This window comes from Berghia stephanieae, chromosome 2, assembly GCF_034508935.2.
Source record: "Berghia stephanieae isolate SIO BIC M18660-M18661 chromosome 2, UCSD_Bste_1.3, whole genome shotgun sequence".
Lineage (NCBI taxonomy): Eukaryota > Metazoa > Mollusca > Gastropoda > Nudibranchia > Aeolidiidae > Berghia > Berghia stephanieae.
The window spans coordinates 55986928-56004427 of NC_088361.1; the positions used below are offsets into that span (position 1 = coordinate 55986928).

The window sequence follows — 17500 nt, forward strand, 5'->3', positions numbered from 1 at the left end:
TAGATAATTAGATAATTAGATAGAGAGAGAGATAGATAGAGAGATAGATAGATAGATAGATAGATAGATAGATAGAGAGAGAGAGAGAGAGAGAGAGAGAGAGAGAGAGAGAGAGAGAGAGAGAGAGGTTAGGGGAATGAAGCATTAGTGTGATTTTGATAGATTGGTTTTCTTTGGTCTTGAAAGTCTAAAAGTTACACAATTCACTACTGATCCTTTATCACACACCAATACATTGACTTTTAAGAAAAACGCCATACTAATCCCTATCCAGAGAGAATCAAATGAAATTTCCCTGACCACAAAGGTAACACATGTGACTCATCACCTCAAAGCAGTGTTTAGTCTGGATGAATCTGATGCCGAAAAGTGAGTTTCAAATTAAAGATTAAAAAAAAATAATTAAAAAAAAAAAAAAAAAAAAAAAAAAAAAAAAAAAATCCAGATATAATGAAATTTCAGTCTTTCGTACTTGTAGAAACGTTTTACTTGTTCTTAGTTAAAAAATATATATCTCTTACGGTAATTCAATTATCAGCATCTGTGCGGCTATGCGATCTAGTGGTATGACTCACCCCTTCGGATCAGATGGTCAGAGTTTGAGACTCGCTCTGAGGGGCGCATAGCTGGATCTCTAGAAAAGGATCTTTATTCACATTTTTCACCCTACTCATGTGTAAATTAAGTGCCTAGCCTTTAACAGCGTTGCCTCTGTCGCCTAACATGCGGCATGTCCCACCCTATATGTTAAGTGTTGCTGTTGGCTTTAAGCAGGTTTAGTGGATATTACGCTATATAAATGTTCTAATCTAAATCACCCCAACAAAACACAGATGGATAACAAACGACGTGCTCATATTATTTGCAGATCTGATAACCGAAAACGCTAGTATGGGGTTCATTCCAAACGTTATGGAATGGACGATAATTTGCGTTTTGTTTGAAAAAGTATCGTATCGTTTAGAGCTAATAAGTTCTAAAAATCTTTAAATGCTCTGTGTAATTTTATGCATATATTTATGCAATTTATTAATTATATAAATAGTATTAAACGTCAATTAATTGATAGAACTAAATGTCTTATACATAAATAAGTGCCATATTCAACATTCAGAAAAGTGAGTGGAGCAGGCACTTATGTTGGTAACAACAAGATATGAAGTGAATAGAAAAGTGCCAGAAGACAACAGAGAATAAAAATTTTTTTCGCGGCGGTGGTGGGGTTTGAACCTGCGACCTTATTGGTACGACAACTCCGCCTGGCAGGTGAGAGCGTGGCTCTACCGTGTGAGCTATCCACGAACACTAAAATATTCGTTTCAAACTCAAAGTCATTACTAGATCCCTCTCTCACCCACTTCTTGAGATCGCCGATTCGTTCGTACACCACCATCGCGAATAATTTTGACCAGCAGTTAAGCTTAATAGCCAACATTCTCAACACAAACATATAACATAGAAACGATTGAGACATTGAGTATGCTCCGGTGTATGGGGTGAATTTTAATTCAGAAAAGTGAGTGGAGCAGGCACTTATGTTGGTAACAACAAGATATGAAGTGAATAGAAAAGTGCCAGAAGACAACAGAGAATAAAAATTTTTATTCTCTATTGTCTTCTGGCACTTTTCTATTCACTTCATATCTTGTTGTTACCAACATAAGTGCCTGCTCCACTCACTTTTCTGAATTAAAATTCACCCCATACACCGGAGCATACTCAATGTCTCAATCGTTTCTATGTTATATGTTTGTGTTGAGAATATTGGCTATTAAGCTTAACTGCTGGTCAAAATTATTCGCGATGGTGGTGTACGAACGAATCGGCGATCTCAAGAAGTGGGTGAGAGAGGGATCTAGTAATGACTTTGAGTTTGAAACGAATATTTTAGTGTTCGTGGATAGCTCACACGGTAGAGCCACGCTCTCACCTGCCAGGCGGAGTTGTCGTACCAATAAGGTCGCAGGTTCAAACCCACCACCGCCGCGAAAAAATTTTTATTCTCTGTTGTCTTCTGGCACTTTTCTATTCACTTCATATCTTGTTGTTACCAACATAAGTGCCTGCTCCACTCACTTTTCTGAATTAAAATTCACCCCATACACCGGAGCATACTCAATGTCTCAATCGTTTCTATGTTATATGTTTGTGTTGAGAATGTTGGCTATTAAGCTTAACTGCTGGTCAAAATTATTCGCGAAGGTGGTGTACGAACGAATCGGCGATCTCAAGAAGTGGGTGAGAGAGGGATCTAGTAATGACTTTGAGTTTGAAACGAATATTTTAGTGTTCGTGGATAGCTCACACGGTAGAGCCACGCTCTCACCTGCCAGGCGGAGTTGTCGTACCAATAAGGTCGGAGGTTCAAACCCCACCATCGCCGCGAAAAATTTTTTATTCTCTGTTGTCTTCTGGCACTTTTCTATTCACTTCATATCTTGTTGTTGCCAACATAAGTGCCTGCTCCACTCACTTTTCTGAATTAAAATTCACCCCATACACCGGAGCATACTCAATGTCTCAATCGTTTCTATGTTATATGTTTGTGTTGAGAATGTTGGCTATTAAGCTTAACTGCTGGTCAAAATTATTCGCGATGGTGGTGTACGAACGAATCGGCGATCTCAAGAAGTGGGTGAGAGAGGGATCTAGTAATGACTTTGAGTTTGAAACGAATATTTTAGTGTTCGTGGATAGCTCACACGGTAGAGCCACGCTCTCACCTGCCAGGCGGAGTTGTCGTACCAATAAGGTCGCAGGTTCAAACCCCACCACCGCCGCGAAAAAATTTTTATTCTCTGTTGTCTTCTGGCACTTTTCTATTCACTTCATATCTTGTTATATTCAACATTCGTAGTATAATTAACTCTATATGCATTTATTTGGCATGTCCAACGTGTACATTCGAGAATTTAAAATAAAAAATAATTGATCTGTATAATACAATAATATCCAATGTCATGTTACACGATTCGTCAAAATCAAATATAATGTTGGTACGATTTTTATCAATGGCATTCTTATTTTCGTCTTCGTATTTCCATTGTAACAATAAACCCACGACAATTTGGTATCAGACCTGTGAATGAGAACACATCGGGCACAAACGAGGTATGCTAATATGTATGTACCTCGGTCATAAATAATCCCTAAGCGTTATTACATATTAAAGTAGTGTGTCGTGCCTGATATCTACATACGTTAAACCCTTATTGAAAAAAGCCAATCTTGACAAAGAAAAAACAAAACAAAAACCAAAACATAAAAAAAAACAAAAAAAAACTTCCGTCCTGTCTCTAACCCTTCCATTTTTATAAAAAATTCTTGAAAAGCTGGTCCCAAAGCAACTTCTAGCTCACCTTAATATAAATTCCATGGAAGAAATCTTTCAGTCTGCCTACAGAGAAAACCACTCGACCGAAACTGCTCTTGTCCGGGTTGTAAATAATCTTCAACTCATCGATAAGGGTTCTTGCACACATCTTAACTTTCTTGATTTATCATCAGCTTTTGACACTATCGATCGCAACCTACTGTGAGAACGTTTAGAAATAACTTTCGGCATTTCCGGTACTGCACTCGGTTGGGTTAAATCTTATTTAGTAGATAGACGTCAACATGTAGTTGTAAATAGTTTGAAGTCCGATCAAAGTCCTTTGGAATGTGGTGTCCCACGGGGGCCAGTTCTTGGGCCTGTGCTTTTTGTTCTCTACATACATTCTCTTTCAAAAGTAATCAGGAATGTTGGCCTATCCTACCACCAATATGCTGATGACACCCAGTTGTTTGTATCTAGTTGTACCAAAAGAAAATTAGAAACAAATGACATAAGTAGGAGCAGGATGTGAAAAATATGTGCTTGGTGTAAGGGTAGATGCTAATTTGTTGTTTTTATTGTTTGTTTTTAAGAGTTTTACGGCGCTTGAAACACTAGGTCATAATATCAGCGCCAGTAAAAAGGAAAAAAATTGGATAGTGAAAATATTCTAGATGTACAATGAAAAGAAATTGAGGAAAAAGTAAGACAAAGGGGAATGGTTCAAAATAGGGAACAGATGTAGATTCCAAGAGCACACTATCAATGTACTTAGTTTGAGATCACCTAAATGGCTCATCCAGACACCAGTACACGATCCCACTAAGTGGAACACACTCAAATACTTACATTGTACATTCAAAAAAGAAAATATAAAAATACATAACAGATTTCCAATGAAAAAAATATCATTTCCCAAAATAATAACTATGCATTTGACTGTTTCCTCCCAGACAAGCACTACGGCCAGGGCAAAACCAAGTAATCTCATTCCAAGGCAAAGGTAGAAAGCAAATTGTAAAACAGATATAAGGGGATAGAAGACACAATATAAGTGCCTTCCTGCCCACTATGGGAGGTCAGGAATCTCACCAAGGATGCTAATTTGTGCTTATGTGTTTGTGTGTATATACATGTATACGTAGGTGTGTGTTTGATGTGCAAAGAGGGGGGAGGGGTGGTTTGGGGATAATTGTTGTGTGAGGTTATTGAGGTGAAAAGCAGACTGATGATAGCAGATGTTTGTTTTTTTTTCTGTGTGGGTACGTGTTAAATATTTTTTGTCTGTTTAGTGTAGCCTTTTGTGGGTTCTTAACAATATGAAATTTTCCCTCCAGACATAGATTGCATCTTTCTGTTTTCACTGAATAGCTTTTCTGCTTTGAGATGATGTCCTATATGATGTTATGGCTGGTGTTGGAATCTTTTAATTTCCAGACGTGTTCGCCTACAGCTGTAGAGATTCTTTTTCTGTCGAGTGTTGATTATTACGGATTTTGAAATGACCTCAGGCGGCTTATTGTTGTGTGCAAACAATTTAGCGGTCTTGCAATCTGTCTTTGTGACATATGCAAAGGGCCCGTAAATGCCGTTGTTCCTTTAATCTAAGAATCTTGTATACGTTGAATATGAATGAATAAGAGTTTCGTTTTTGTTTTGTGGCCTTTTTATACCCATGGTGAGCACAACTTAACAACACAGTTTTGTTCAGATCACCGCAACCGATCAAGTTCACATGGCAAATGGTTTGTTTTAAACTTTTGCGCCTCGAACGTACACATTCCATTATTAAAAATAAAATGTTGATGTGATTATTTATCATTCTTCAACCGTGATGAGATCTTTTCAAACAGAGATGTAAAAAAAAATCAAGATATTTAAAATGGTGTGTCACTTTTTTTTTGTGCATCAGTATAGTTCAGCATCGGTTAATGACCTGTCATTGTTCGTGGACAACTTCAAGAGGTACATCTCAAGATTAAAATATGGATGGATAAGAACGGACAGAAACTAAATGAGAATACTGAAGCACTTTTGGCTGCGAGACCCAGCACTTAAATTATGTAAATGTGAAATAGATGAATGTTGGGCGGTGTATTATTGAATTTTCGGCATCAGTAAAGAATCTCGGAGTCTATATCGACTCGGAGCTGTCTATGTCCAAGCAGGTCAACAACATAATGGAATCAATGTACATCGAAATACATAAGATAGGTAAAATTGGACATCTCTGTTCCCTTGACATCGCCACTCTTCTTGCTTTTGTGTTGCCCAAACTTGATGATTGTAATTCCCTTTTATGAAATCTCAGAAAATAATCAACAGCTTGCAACATGTTCAAAATAGTGATGTTCAACTATTTACGAGGAAAAAGAAAAATGCAATACCTCTGTCATCCACCTTCATTGGCTGCCTGACCAAAAAAGAATTACAATTAAAATCCTCCAAGAACAAAGACCACTTAACCTTATCAATTTACTGAAAACAAAATACTCCGAACCATCTTTGCTCAAGTAACGACAGTACAAGCCCAATGCATCTTATAAAATTGGCAATCATTTTTCTACTCGGCACATAAGTAATGGAATTCTCTATCTAAACATAACAAACTGACAAATTAGACACCTTCAAATCTAGACTAAAATATTACCTTTTTACTTTGTGATTCTTGTGCAATTTTCCAAATTGTGTTTAATTTAGAATAGTCTAGGGCTGAAGGATGAACATGAACGTGAAATAACATTTTTATAACACACACAGAGAGAGAGAGAGAGAGAGAGAGAGAGAGAGAGAGAGAGAGAGAGAGAGAGAGAGAGAGAGAGAGAGAGATGTTGTTTGTTTGTTTTTACGGGTTTTACGGCGCTTGCAACACATTTAGGTCATATCAGCGCCATTAAAAAAGGAAGAAAATTGGAAAATAAAAACATTCTAGATGTACCATTAAAAGGACTTGAGGAAAAACTATCACAAAGGGGAATGGTACAAATAGGGAACAGATGTAGGTTCCAAGAGCATACTATCAGTGTACTAAGTTTGAGATTACCCAAAAGTCTCACCCAGACACCAGCACAAGATCCCACTTAGAGGAAAACACTCAAATGTTTACAAATCACATGTTAAAAATAAAAAAATAAAAATAACAGTACAGTACAGAGAGGTGATATACAAGGGGAAAACTCCCAAAACTATTACTATACATTCAACTGTTTCCCTCCCAGCCAAGGGCTCCGGCCAGTGTCAGGACAAAACTAAGTAATCTCATTCCAAGACGAAGGCAGAAAGCAATTGGAAAACAGATATAGGTGGATAGAAGACTCAACAAGTACCTCCCTGCCCACTATGGGAGGTCAGGATCCCCACCGAGAGAGAGAGAGAGAGAGAGAGAGAGAGAGAGAGAGAGAGAGAGAGTGAGAGAGAGAGAGAGAGAGAGAGAGAGAGAGAGAGAGAGAGAGAGGGAACAGAAAGAGAGAAATTGATGATTGATTGATTGATTGATTGATTGAATTGATCATTTAAAGCGCCTTGAGCGAATGAAAATGCTCTTATGATACAAATCTTTAACACATACCCAAACAATTGTGACAATGTCTCTCATGTACTCCTTTCTTTTATTATCTCCTTCCCTTCATATACATGAGCCCAGTCGGTAGAGCATTCGCAAACAGCAGTGATTGAGTAGCCCAGTCTGTAAGATCTGTCTGAAAGTACATTGCAATAGACTAGTGTCCTATACAAAGGGTAGCATTGGTATTCTAGCGCTATCTGACCTGATTCTTTCAAATATCCTAGGTTCTAAGTCTGTCTAGATCTCTAGACTGTTTGCTGTTGTTGTTAAAGAAAATCAAAATTTAAGAATGGCGACAAAAACTGAATAAAGGAAGTCGTATTCATATAGGGATTAAATCATTCATTTTATTAAACAATACTAAAGATAGATAGTAGAGGATGATAATGATGATGATGATGATGATGATGATGACGATGAAGAGGAGCAGGAGGAGGAGGATTTAATTATTATTATAACAGTGTAATATTTAAGTTGAACTGATTATTTTCCATCAATCCTACAAAGTTGAGAGAAAATGTCATTATGACATATATACAATATAAAATGGACTGCAGAGTGTAAAATTGCCTTTTTCATCAAGTTAGTGAGTAAAACTCAATTAAGATTCCATTTATTTATCGTCAAGGGAAATTTTCCTTTCGGGACTCTCTCAAGAAAGGATGGAGGTTACCCAGACATCAACTGGATATTAAAAAGTTTTTGCTTAAGAAAACAGTGAGATGCTGACAACAGCACTCAAAGTTAGGTTTTCCAAATGTAATCGCGATTATTCATGGTTATATTTGATAATGAATATCAAATATGTATCAGCAAAGAAATACAAGGGAAGAGCAGAGGAAGCAAAAGAGAAGCATAAAACTTCAGACATTATTAAGAGAAATCATATTGTGAAAGACATTGTATGTAGAGACAAATAAAATATATACCTTCATTCAGCTAAAATTATTAAGGAGTAACAATTTAATTGGGAAAGGAAATAAAGTCTTATCACAGAATAAAGTTTTAAATCAGACAAACTGTTATCAAATCACTGTAATTTAGTTAATACAATCATTCCACTACTCAACCTCTTTCATTCCCATCCCCTGCTGTTATTTGACTGATGACTAAGATGCAAAATACTGTAATTCTTTCAGAACAACAATAAAAGTCAGGTTTGTATGACAGCATTACAATAAAATGACTCCAGCAGTGTCGAGAGTGGGTATAATGAATAAAATTGCAGGCTAGACCTGGTTCCAAGGAATTATTTTCCACAGTATCATGAATGCAAACAAGCTAAAATCATATATAATCCAGCATTCATTGTGAATGAGCAACTGAATAATTCATACTTGACAAAAGAAGAAAAAAAACAAACCTATCATGCTTTGACCTCACATATATCTTAAGTAACACAAATTAAAAGGATTTCAAGGGAATTGTTCAATTAGATAAATGTGAATACAAGAACATACAAGAATTTAACATTTATCAGTGAAAAAAGATTAATGAATTATCATTTAAAAATTAAAATTTCGCCCTTCAATCCATGAAGGAATATAGATAATCCATGAAACAAATGTCTGATGCACAAAATACCCTTGTTGTCCGAAGTCAGCAAATGGGGGTTAATAATCTTGCCTGAGGAAAAAACAAAAATGCCTGAAATGGGACTCCCCTACGGGTCACAATATGCCTTAAGCAGCTTGGCCATTTCACCCTCTTCCCCCCCCCCCCCCCCCCCCTCCCTAATTATTATAAAAAATTTACTGAATTCAAAGATTTGGAGTTAAAAAAAAGGAGAGCCTATGAGAGCAAGTGGCAGCTGTTAACAGGCACCAGGAATATTAAAGAGACAAAATGAGGGTTCCATAGCAAAACCGGTTATGCGCCCAAATCCTTTTCAAATGGTTTATTGTTTATAATATATATATATATATATATATATTATTGTCAGTATGAGGATCACTTTGTACTATACAGTTATGTTTTTTTGTTTTGTTTTTTCAGAAAAATATATTTTAACCGCACATATTTCTGTGCGAAGTTGACGTTTTTTCGCAAACCGCATAATGCGGCAGGTGAGTTTTTTTTTTTTTTTACAAAGTTCATTATAATCATTCAACCAAACAGAAACACTAAAACTCGAAACTTCTGGCCACACCTCCAATATTGTTTACATCCTAATTCTACCCTAGTTTCCGTTTCTCACAACTGTGAAACACCCTACAATGTAACCTCATCTGACATCTCTTAATCAATCAATCCTCATCACTTACGAAAACAAAAACATACTTCTTTCGATGATACCTTGGAAAATGTCAAAATGTCCATCATTGGATGAAGGAAAAAGAAAAACAAGGCAAACCATGGGCATGAAGTAGAGAAGAGCCCACAATTTTTGTAGTGGCAAGATCATTCGATAGCCTGTGTTCAACATGCTGCTGATGGCTTTTGTTGTGCAAAATTTCTAAAGCAAGCGAACTTGATGTTGAATCAAGAAACATGCGAACAAGGTGAGTTGAATAAATTTTTTTTAGTCATTGATGTTGTCTTCTAAGCTATGTGTTCGATAATAGAAATAAGAATGAAACGTGTTAACTCTTTTTATGTTTCCGGACAATGCCAGCGTCCGATAGCTTTTCTCGTTTATGTTGTCGGACGACAGCATCGTCCGACTGACCTCATAATTTAATTCGAAACTATAATAAAACTAGCTTCATCCCCAAGCCTCCTATTTTCACTTTCACTTCCAATGACACTTTCCTTTCGAAAATTGTTTAGATTGTGGATCGTTACCGTCATTTTCTCTTGGTTTTTTTTGGATAAACTCTGATTGTTTTTGTTGTGGTGTTTTTTCCTGGAAATCCAACAGGGCGGATCAACCTAGTACGAGTAGTGGTAGGCCTCCTAAGCGTTTTTCTGCTGAGAAAGCTTTACAAATTTACAGTCAACTTGACTCTGATGAGAGCGATTATTTGAAACTGATTCTGAGTTTGAAGTAGATTCTAGTGATGATGAAGAGGTTTCTGCGCCCATTAGAGTGGTTGCTAGTGCGAGTGGTGACTCAGAAGTGGGCGTGTCATTAGGATTGGGATCGTCACAAACAAATAGGACAAAAAGACCTCGCCTAGATATACCAACTGACCCACAAACAGATGGAAACAATTGGGCAAGAATTGCAGATGAGTTGATTGTGGACACTAAAAATCAAAACACACTCTTGGACACTAAAAATCGAAGGCCAACTGGTGTGTCACCTATTATACCTATCAGTGCTTCAGCTCTAGACTGCTACCAAAGTATCTTTACTTCAGATGTGGCTGTCACCCTCATCGAGTCAGTAAATGAATTGGTTGATCACAGATTGGCACAGACACAAGCTCGAGGAAGAGAAAAAACACATCTCCAGAGGTGGTATCCACTGGATATGTACGAGCTGATGAAATTCCTGGCTGTTATGATGACAATGGGAATTGACAAGAGAGGAGCATTGACAGACTATTACAGTACTCATCAGGCCCTATTCACTCCATTTTTTAAAAACATGTTTAGTTTTGACCGTTTTGTTATGTTGTATTGTTCAATGCTACATGTTTCTTCCCCTGATGCTGAAGGTAAAGCAAAAATTGAACCTTTTGTGAACTTTTTGGTTTCCAAATTTAGTGATGTTTTTGTACCCTCTGAGAATCTTTCAATTGACGAGATGATCATTAGCTGGAAAGGGCGATGGAAATATAAGCAATACAACGCAGGCAAACCAAAGAAATACCACATAGAAAGCTTTGGTTTGGTGGACAGCATCACTGGATATGTATTGAATGTCCTGACATATTATGGCACTAACACTTCACACGACCCTACCACTGACACTGACTCTCACAGAGCTGCCAACCTACCGCAACAAATGCGGAATTGTACGCATTTTCAGCGATTGTACGCTTGTACGCATTTCCCCCAAGAATGTACCCATTTTAAGTGTACAGAGTCACTTCAGTTTTCTTATGATTATATGTATTATGATGTCTGTTAGCAAGGAGCTTTGCACACGATTTCTGAAACCCCAGGCAATAAAGGATACTGACCTCTTAACAATTGATGCTTCCAAGAAGTCAAACTTGCTTCTAAATTCTGACATTGATGTGGGCTACAAATGTAGAAAATTAGTGGAGAAAGGCCTAGATGTAGAGCAACAAGACAAATTCTACAAATTTGTTGTGTCAAATTTCAAATCAGGGGTTGAATATCTTCAGAAGAAATGTAATTTAGATGAAAAAGTCATTGTGCATGCCTGTGTAGCCGACCCAAACAACCAAATGTTAGTTTCCGTCGATTTCAGGATTGTACCCATTTTTATGAAATCTCCCCCATTTTGAGGTCCCATTGTACACATTCTCAACAGATGGGGTTGGCAGCTCTGCTCTCAGGGTGGAAACTCAGTAATAATATTTGACACTCTCCTCTCTGTCGTTGGAACTGGACACCATATTTACGCTGATCATTGGTATACTACACGACTTTTGATCGACCATCTGTTGAATACTTACTTACTTAATCCTCTTCGGGCCTTGACGCACATAGGGCATCCACCAGACATCTCCATTTTTTGCGATCGGCTGCTTTTGCCGTGGCTGTATTCCAGGACAAGCCTGCTTCCTTTATTTCTTTCTCCATGGTCCTTCGCCGGGTGTCTTTGGGTCTTCCCCGCTTTCAATCTGGTCGGGGGCGTCCTTTCGGCTTTGACCTCCTACCGTCATGAAGCCAGTATTCTGGTCCGCTTCTCTGCTGCTGCCGGTTGTGGATTTACGTCTGGTTTCTGTTTCTGTAACAGTTTGCTTTTTATGAGGTGGGTTGTTAGCCCTACGCTCAACCCCCATTCCTGGAGGGCCGGTGGATTACTCTTCGTCTGATCTCTCTCCTTTTTTCTCTTATTGGAGGTCCGAGGTTCAAATACTCAAGCCCTCCCACCACAACAAGGTGATAATCCGTCGGGAGAGCATCTGCTGAATAGAGGCTTCAATTTCACAGGGACACTCCAGTCTGGGAGAAAGGCTTCCCACAGGTTTTGAAAACGCTCCAAATGAAGTTTGGCGAAAGACAACAATGGCATAGTGAAGAAATTAAAATTATTTGCACAGCTTGGATAGATAAGAAAGCGAAGAAGCCTGTGATCATAGTTTCCACCCAGACCAACACAGATTCTGTAGTAAGAAAAGTAAAGACTAAACCGCGAGTCATTGATGACTACAATGCCAATATGAATGGATGTGACAAAGCGGATCAAAATATTGGCTACTATGGTCTGCACAACCAGCGAACAAAAAAATGGTGGAAAAAAATCTACCATTGGATTATGGAAATTCTATGTGTGAATACACATGTTATTTTCAAGCAAACTCGTCCAGAAGGAGAAAAACTGATGCCACTAAAGGAGTTCAAGCTGTTGCTGATCGACGACTTCACTCAGCTTTCAGCCCAGCACACCCCTACTCAACGCATGCTATTGGGTCCTTGTCCAGTTGATAGACCGCGTCAAAAACACAATCAAACATTTGGGTGTACAACACATGATAGTTAACACAAATAAGGACAGAAGATGCCAAGTTTGCAGCACACCACAAAAAAAATGTCGCACCAATTACATCTGTGAAGGCTGTGACGGTCATCTGCACTTACATCCAAAAGAATGCTTCAAGAAATGGCATTCGGCCGAAACAATTTAGAAATCCAGTAAAACATATAAAGTAGAAAATGTACATAGTGTAAATATATGTTTCAATATCAGTATAATTAGTAATTGACATTTGCTGTTTTGCTGTAAATACAAATAAATAAAAAAAGGTAGGAAAAAAAAACCACCCAAAAACACTCTCACTAGCAAATGGGATAATGGGATATATAGAGACCATTGTTTTTGTTCCAATGCCATATTATTCAACACCTTTATTCATTAGTAGATGTATACATATGTTTATGCAACGTGTTGGACTTCGAGATTTACTGTGGCGACCCGACAATTAGTAATCGGCCAGTAGAGGTTTGCATGCGTCTGATGCAGCCACTACTTGACAAAGGACATGTCCTCTACACGGATAACTATTATTCGTGCCCTGAGTTAGCGAACAAGTTAGTGGACAGGAGCACAATGAGTGTCGGTACTGTCCGGTCAAATCGGGCTGGCATGCCGAAAGATCTCATTCAGAACAATTTGGAATGAGGACTCTCTGACTACCGACGTCGAGGACAGCTTCTGGCTTTGAAATGAATAACAAAAAACCTGTCCACCTCCTCACAATCATCCATAACCCTACGGTAAATGTCACAGTTGCCACAGCCTCATCCGTCAAGGAAAAGCCAACATCGGTACAGGACTGTTTTCTCAATATGCGCAGCGTAGACAAAAGTGACGAGCTTCTTGCGTACTCCCCTCAACGTCGCAAAACTGTCAAGTGGTGGAAAAAAGTTTTCTCTCACATTTTCAAGCTAACAGTCATCCAGAGCCAAATCCTCTACAACAAATGTGCTGCCAGTAACAATCGTCCTCGAATGCCATTGCAAGACTTCCTTCTCCAACTTGGCACGAAATGGCTGCGGACTATCGTCAAAAGAGGGGTGAAAAAAAATCACCGTCATCTGGCTGCCGGGAACCAATATCCAAAGACCAACATCTTCCCGGTTGACTGAACAACACTATCTCAGCTTCATCTCTCCAAAGGAGCACCCATCCTGTAAATGCGCTGTATGTTCTTCTGCGAAACGCCGCTGCACTGGAGACCAGCAGTCAACAATAAAAAGAAAGGAAATGATTTACTGGTGTGAGCCATGTGGAAAACCTTTGTGTGTGGTAACTTGCTTCAAAACGTGGCATTCAGTGGATCTGACTGCTTAGTCAGTCCCAGGGCTGAAAGAGTTAAAAGTTTTCAATGTTAACAAATCCAACCTTTGATTGATATAGTCATGGAGCAATGCACAAAAGAGTGGGTATAGATCTAGTGGTATTAAAGTCTTCAGTTCCTAAAGGTGCCTCCATGCCAATCCATGGTGTTTAAGCAACTGGTAATGAGATGGATGGACCCAGAAACAAGAAACAGGTCTACAATGTGAAAGCTAGGTTGGATAAAGGGGCAGATGACCCGAAGCGAATTTTGCAGACTAAGTTTCTGCAGTGGCTGAACTTCAACATTCCCTATCTCTTATAAGATAAATTATCAGGCAACATGGAAAGGTCCCCTGCATTATACTGTACACTTATTAACAAATTGAGGATCTGAAGAGGTTTGGCTGCCCCAAAACAACCTGCGCTTCAACAAACTTGAGTAAACATGACCTTTAATAGTGGTGATGTACAAGTAACAACATCAATGAAATCTTTCGTTCCTCAGCCAAAGATCAAACAAATACCCATATTTTTTTCCCTATGCTTTTGCATGGTGACCCTGATATAGACGTTCTAGTAAAATCGTGAGTGATTGCTGTGACCTTTGCCTTGCTAGCGCCGTTCCCATTGGCTGATCAAAATATTTGATGATAACATGACCTGATACTGCTTTCTGAGTGGTTAGCGGGCGAGTCAAAGTTCATGCTTTGACCTCACCTTCGCATGCGTCGTATATAAACATTGTTGTTCTCCTGTTTGTGATTTTTCTTCTTCCTGGAGACATAAATTTTTTGTTTTCAACTGCATTTTTCTTCACTTGTGAAAAGTACCAACACATACGCAACAAGTATGCCTAGAAAGACTCGAATTGCACGACATGCAAAATCAGCAGCTTGAACAAGATGGGAACAGGAGGTAAGCGTAATATTATTGTGAATTTTTATAGTTAGAATTTGTCACTCCTTCGTAACATGATGCAAAATGAAAAAGCGCTGAAGTCTCTACATTATATGAACGCAGTTGCTGTCGAGCTAGATTGAGTATTGGTTGTAAAAGAATGGGCGAGAGGGTTGTTATGCACTTGAGAACGATAGCGAGAGAGAGATATAGATAGATAGAGAGAGAGAAAGAGAGAGAGAGAGGGGGAGAGAGAGAGAGAGAGAGAGAGAGAGAGAGAGAGAGAGAGAGAGAGAGAGAGAGTCCCTGTACTCCTTCAAACTTGATGGACCCAACTCCCTCAACGCCTTCCACCTCCAGTGCCAAAAAATTAAAATTACATCAAGAATATCATGGTGATGTCAAACAAACATTTTATTGCCAGAGGACAATTGTGGAGATGGGTCAGCTTTCTCATTTGTTAAAAGATGTCTGCTGTCCCATTTGTCATAGGGAGGGGGGATTGGACCTCCGTACAGTCAACCAGAATGGATTTTCTATCAAAATGAATGTTTGTTCACCTGCAATGAGGTAGTGTTGACCTACTATACGTCGAGGAGGAACATGAACTCAACAAGCAAGCCAAAGCCTTTTGTTGTAAATGAGATGTCAGCAATGGCTGCTCTTCTTACTGGAATGGGAGCTTACAGCTTCAAAAACTTTTACAAGTTTATGGACATGCCTGGATTCCACCAGAAGACATTCGAGAACGCGGCAAAAAGGATATATGCCAAAAAAAAATATGGGCAAAGAAATATTCTCCAAGGTGGCAGTCATTATCAGGCACAATTATGCTCGGCAATACTGCTTGCATGTTGATGATGACGATATTGGGGACATCAGTGTGTCATACGATGGGTCATGGCTCACGAGAGGTCACAATCCCTCATAGGAATTGGGAGTGTGATTGATGTCCTCACTGGATTAGTCATAGACGCCGATGTGACAAGTTTATACTGTCAAGAGTGTGCCAAAACTGGTGAATGGATCAGGAGGAAAAATCCAGAGATATGACAAATAAAAGAAAGACCCATGTGGCATCAGGGCAGTGCTTGATTAATTTTGATGGAACATCCTGCATGATGGAGGTGAAGATTGCGGAAGTTCTTTGGGGGAGATCTGAGGAAAGGTTCAAGGTGCAGTACACAACCATTGTCAGCGATGGCGATTCCAAAGCTTTCAACAGGATAGTGCAGCTAAAGCCGTATGGTGAAGACATCATCATTGAAAAAAGAGGATTGTCTCAATCATGTTGGAAAGCGCTTAGGGACAGCCCTCCGAAATCTTGAGTCCAATTGTAGCAAGAATGGAATTACTCTTGGTGGGAGAGGGTATGGTTGCCTCACTGCGGAGACAATCCAAAAACTTCAAATATATTATTCAAGAGCAATCCGCAGGGAGTCTTTGGCAGAACAGATGAAGAGAGCCATTCTTGCCAGCATCTTCCATGGTTACTCCACTGATGACTTCCCACAGCACATGTACCTGGAACAGACTCATGGTGCTTTTACAAGAGAGCAATGGAAGGACACCCAACTAGACACAAGAAAAGAGTCCACATTCCCCTGGACCAGGAAAGACTCCACAAGTACATAGGGCCAGTGTACACCAGACTGACATCAGATGCGCTGCTGAGGAGATGTGAGTGAAAAGCCACATAGAACCCAAATGAAAGTTTCCATCATTCTGTGTGGTCCAGATCTTCCAAGAACTTTCATTCTTTAAAAAGAGTGGAGTTTGCTGTCATCTCGGCAGCTGCAAAGTTAAACAGCGGACCTGAAGTCATCAGGGAGTTGAAATAGTTGTGTGGGTTTGAGACTGGAATGTATGGCCACAAATTTGCGGCAGTCAGAAAGCATCACAGACTGGACACATCTGAGTCGAGATCATCAGACATGGCAAAACAGGAGGAAAAAACGTTTGTTTGTTTTTATCTTTATAAGGGTTTTACGGCCTTGCAATACATGAAGGTCATATCAACGCCAGTAAAAAGGAAGAAAATGGGACAATAAAAAGTTTTAGAATTATAATTAAAGCATCCAAGAATAAGGCAGACATAGGGAAATTGGTTCAAATAGGCAACAGTTGTAGATTCCAAGAGCACACTATCAGTGTACTTAGTTTGAGATCACCTAAGTTTCATCCAGACACAAGCACAGGTCCCTACCAAGAGGAATACACTCAAATGTTTACAAATCATATATAATACATAAACAAAACATAATATAGTGCATAACAAAGATATGATTTACAAGGAAAAAAATATCATCTCTCAAAACTAACTATACATTTGACTGTTTCCCTCCCAGCCAGGGTATCCGGCCAGGGCCTGGACAAAACCAAGTAATCTCATTCCAAGACAACGACAGAAAACATGTTGGAAAACAGACATAGGGGGATAGAAGACACAGTATGTACCTCCCTGTCCACTATGGGAGGTCAGGAACCCCACCCAGAGGAAAAAAATGTTCTGAAGCCAGAGAAAAGGCATGGCAAGAAAAAGAGGTTGAAAAGGGAGGGCCTACATATCAAGCAGGGTCATTTTGAGGTAGGACACGCATGAATGCATGATCTTGTCTGAGTTTCCTGTGCCTGAAACTTTTAATGCGTTTTTTTCTGTTACTGTTTGTGCTTTTGCTATATATATTTTGTAACTCTTCCTTTATTTGTAAACATTTTTGAATGATTTTTAGCATGTGATAAATTTTGCGTAAAAGTGGGTCAAAAGTCCAAAAATGGGTCAATTTTGATGTTTCAGAAGTGATGAACTTTGAAAATCAATAAAAACAAAAATAATGTAGGTATTATAAAAACGATGCAT

The 17500-nt window shown here is 38.9% G+C and overlaps 2 long non-coding RNA genes across 2 annotated transcripts in view; both read right to left on the reverse strand.

Moving 5' to 3' along the window:
- LOC144963689 (uncharacterized) overlaps window positions 1-7001 on the reverse strand; it is a 7400-nt gene extending 399 nt beyond the window's left edge. Inside the window, exons 1-2 of the long non-coding RNA XR_013643668.1 lie at window positions 6885-7001; window positions 3360-3792 (exon numbers count right to left, since the gene is read on the reverse strand). This is a non-coding gene — a long non-coding RNA (uncharacterized LOC144963689). The remainder of the gene's footprint in view (window positions 1-3359; window positions 3793-6884) is intronic.
- Window positions 7002-7210: 209 nt separating this feature from the next.
- The window catches only part of LOC144965197 (uncharacterized), a 567438-nt gene continuing 557148 nt past the window's right edge, over window positions 7211-17500 (reverse strand). The window contains exon 2 of the long non-coding RNA XR_013643978.1: window positions 7211-11286. This is a non-coding gene — a long non-coding RNA (uncharacterized LOC144965197). The remainder of the gene's footprint in view (window positions 11287-17500) is intronic.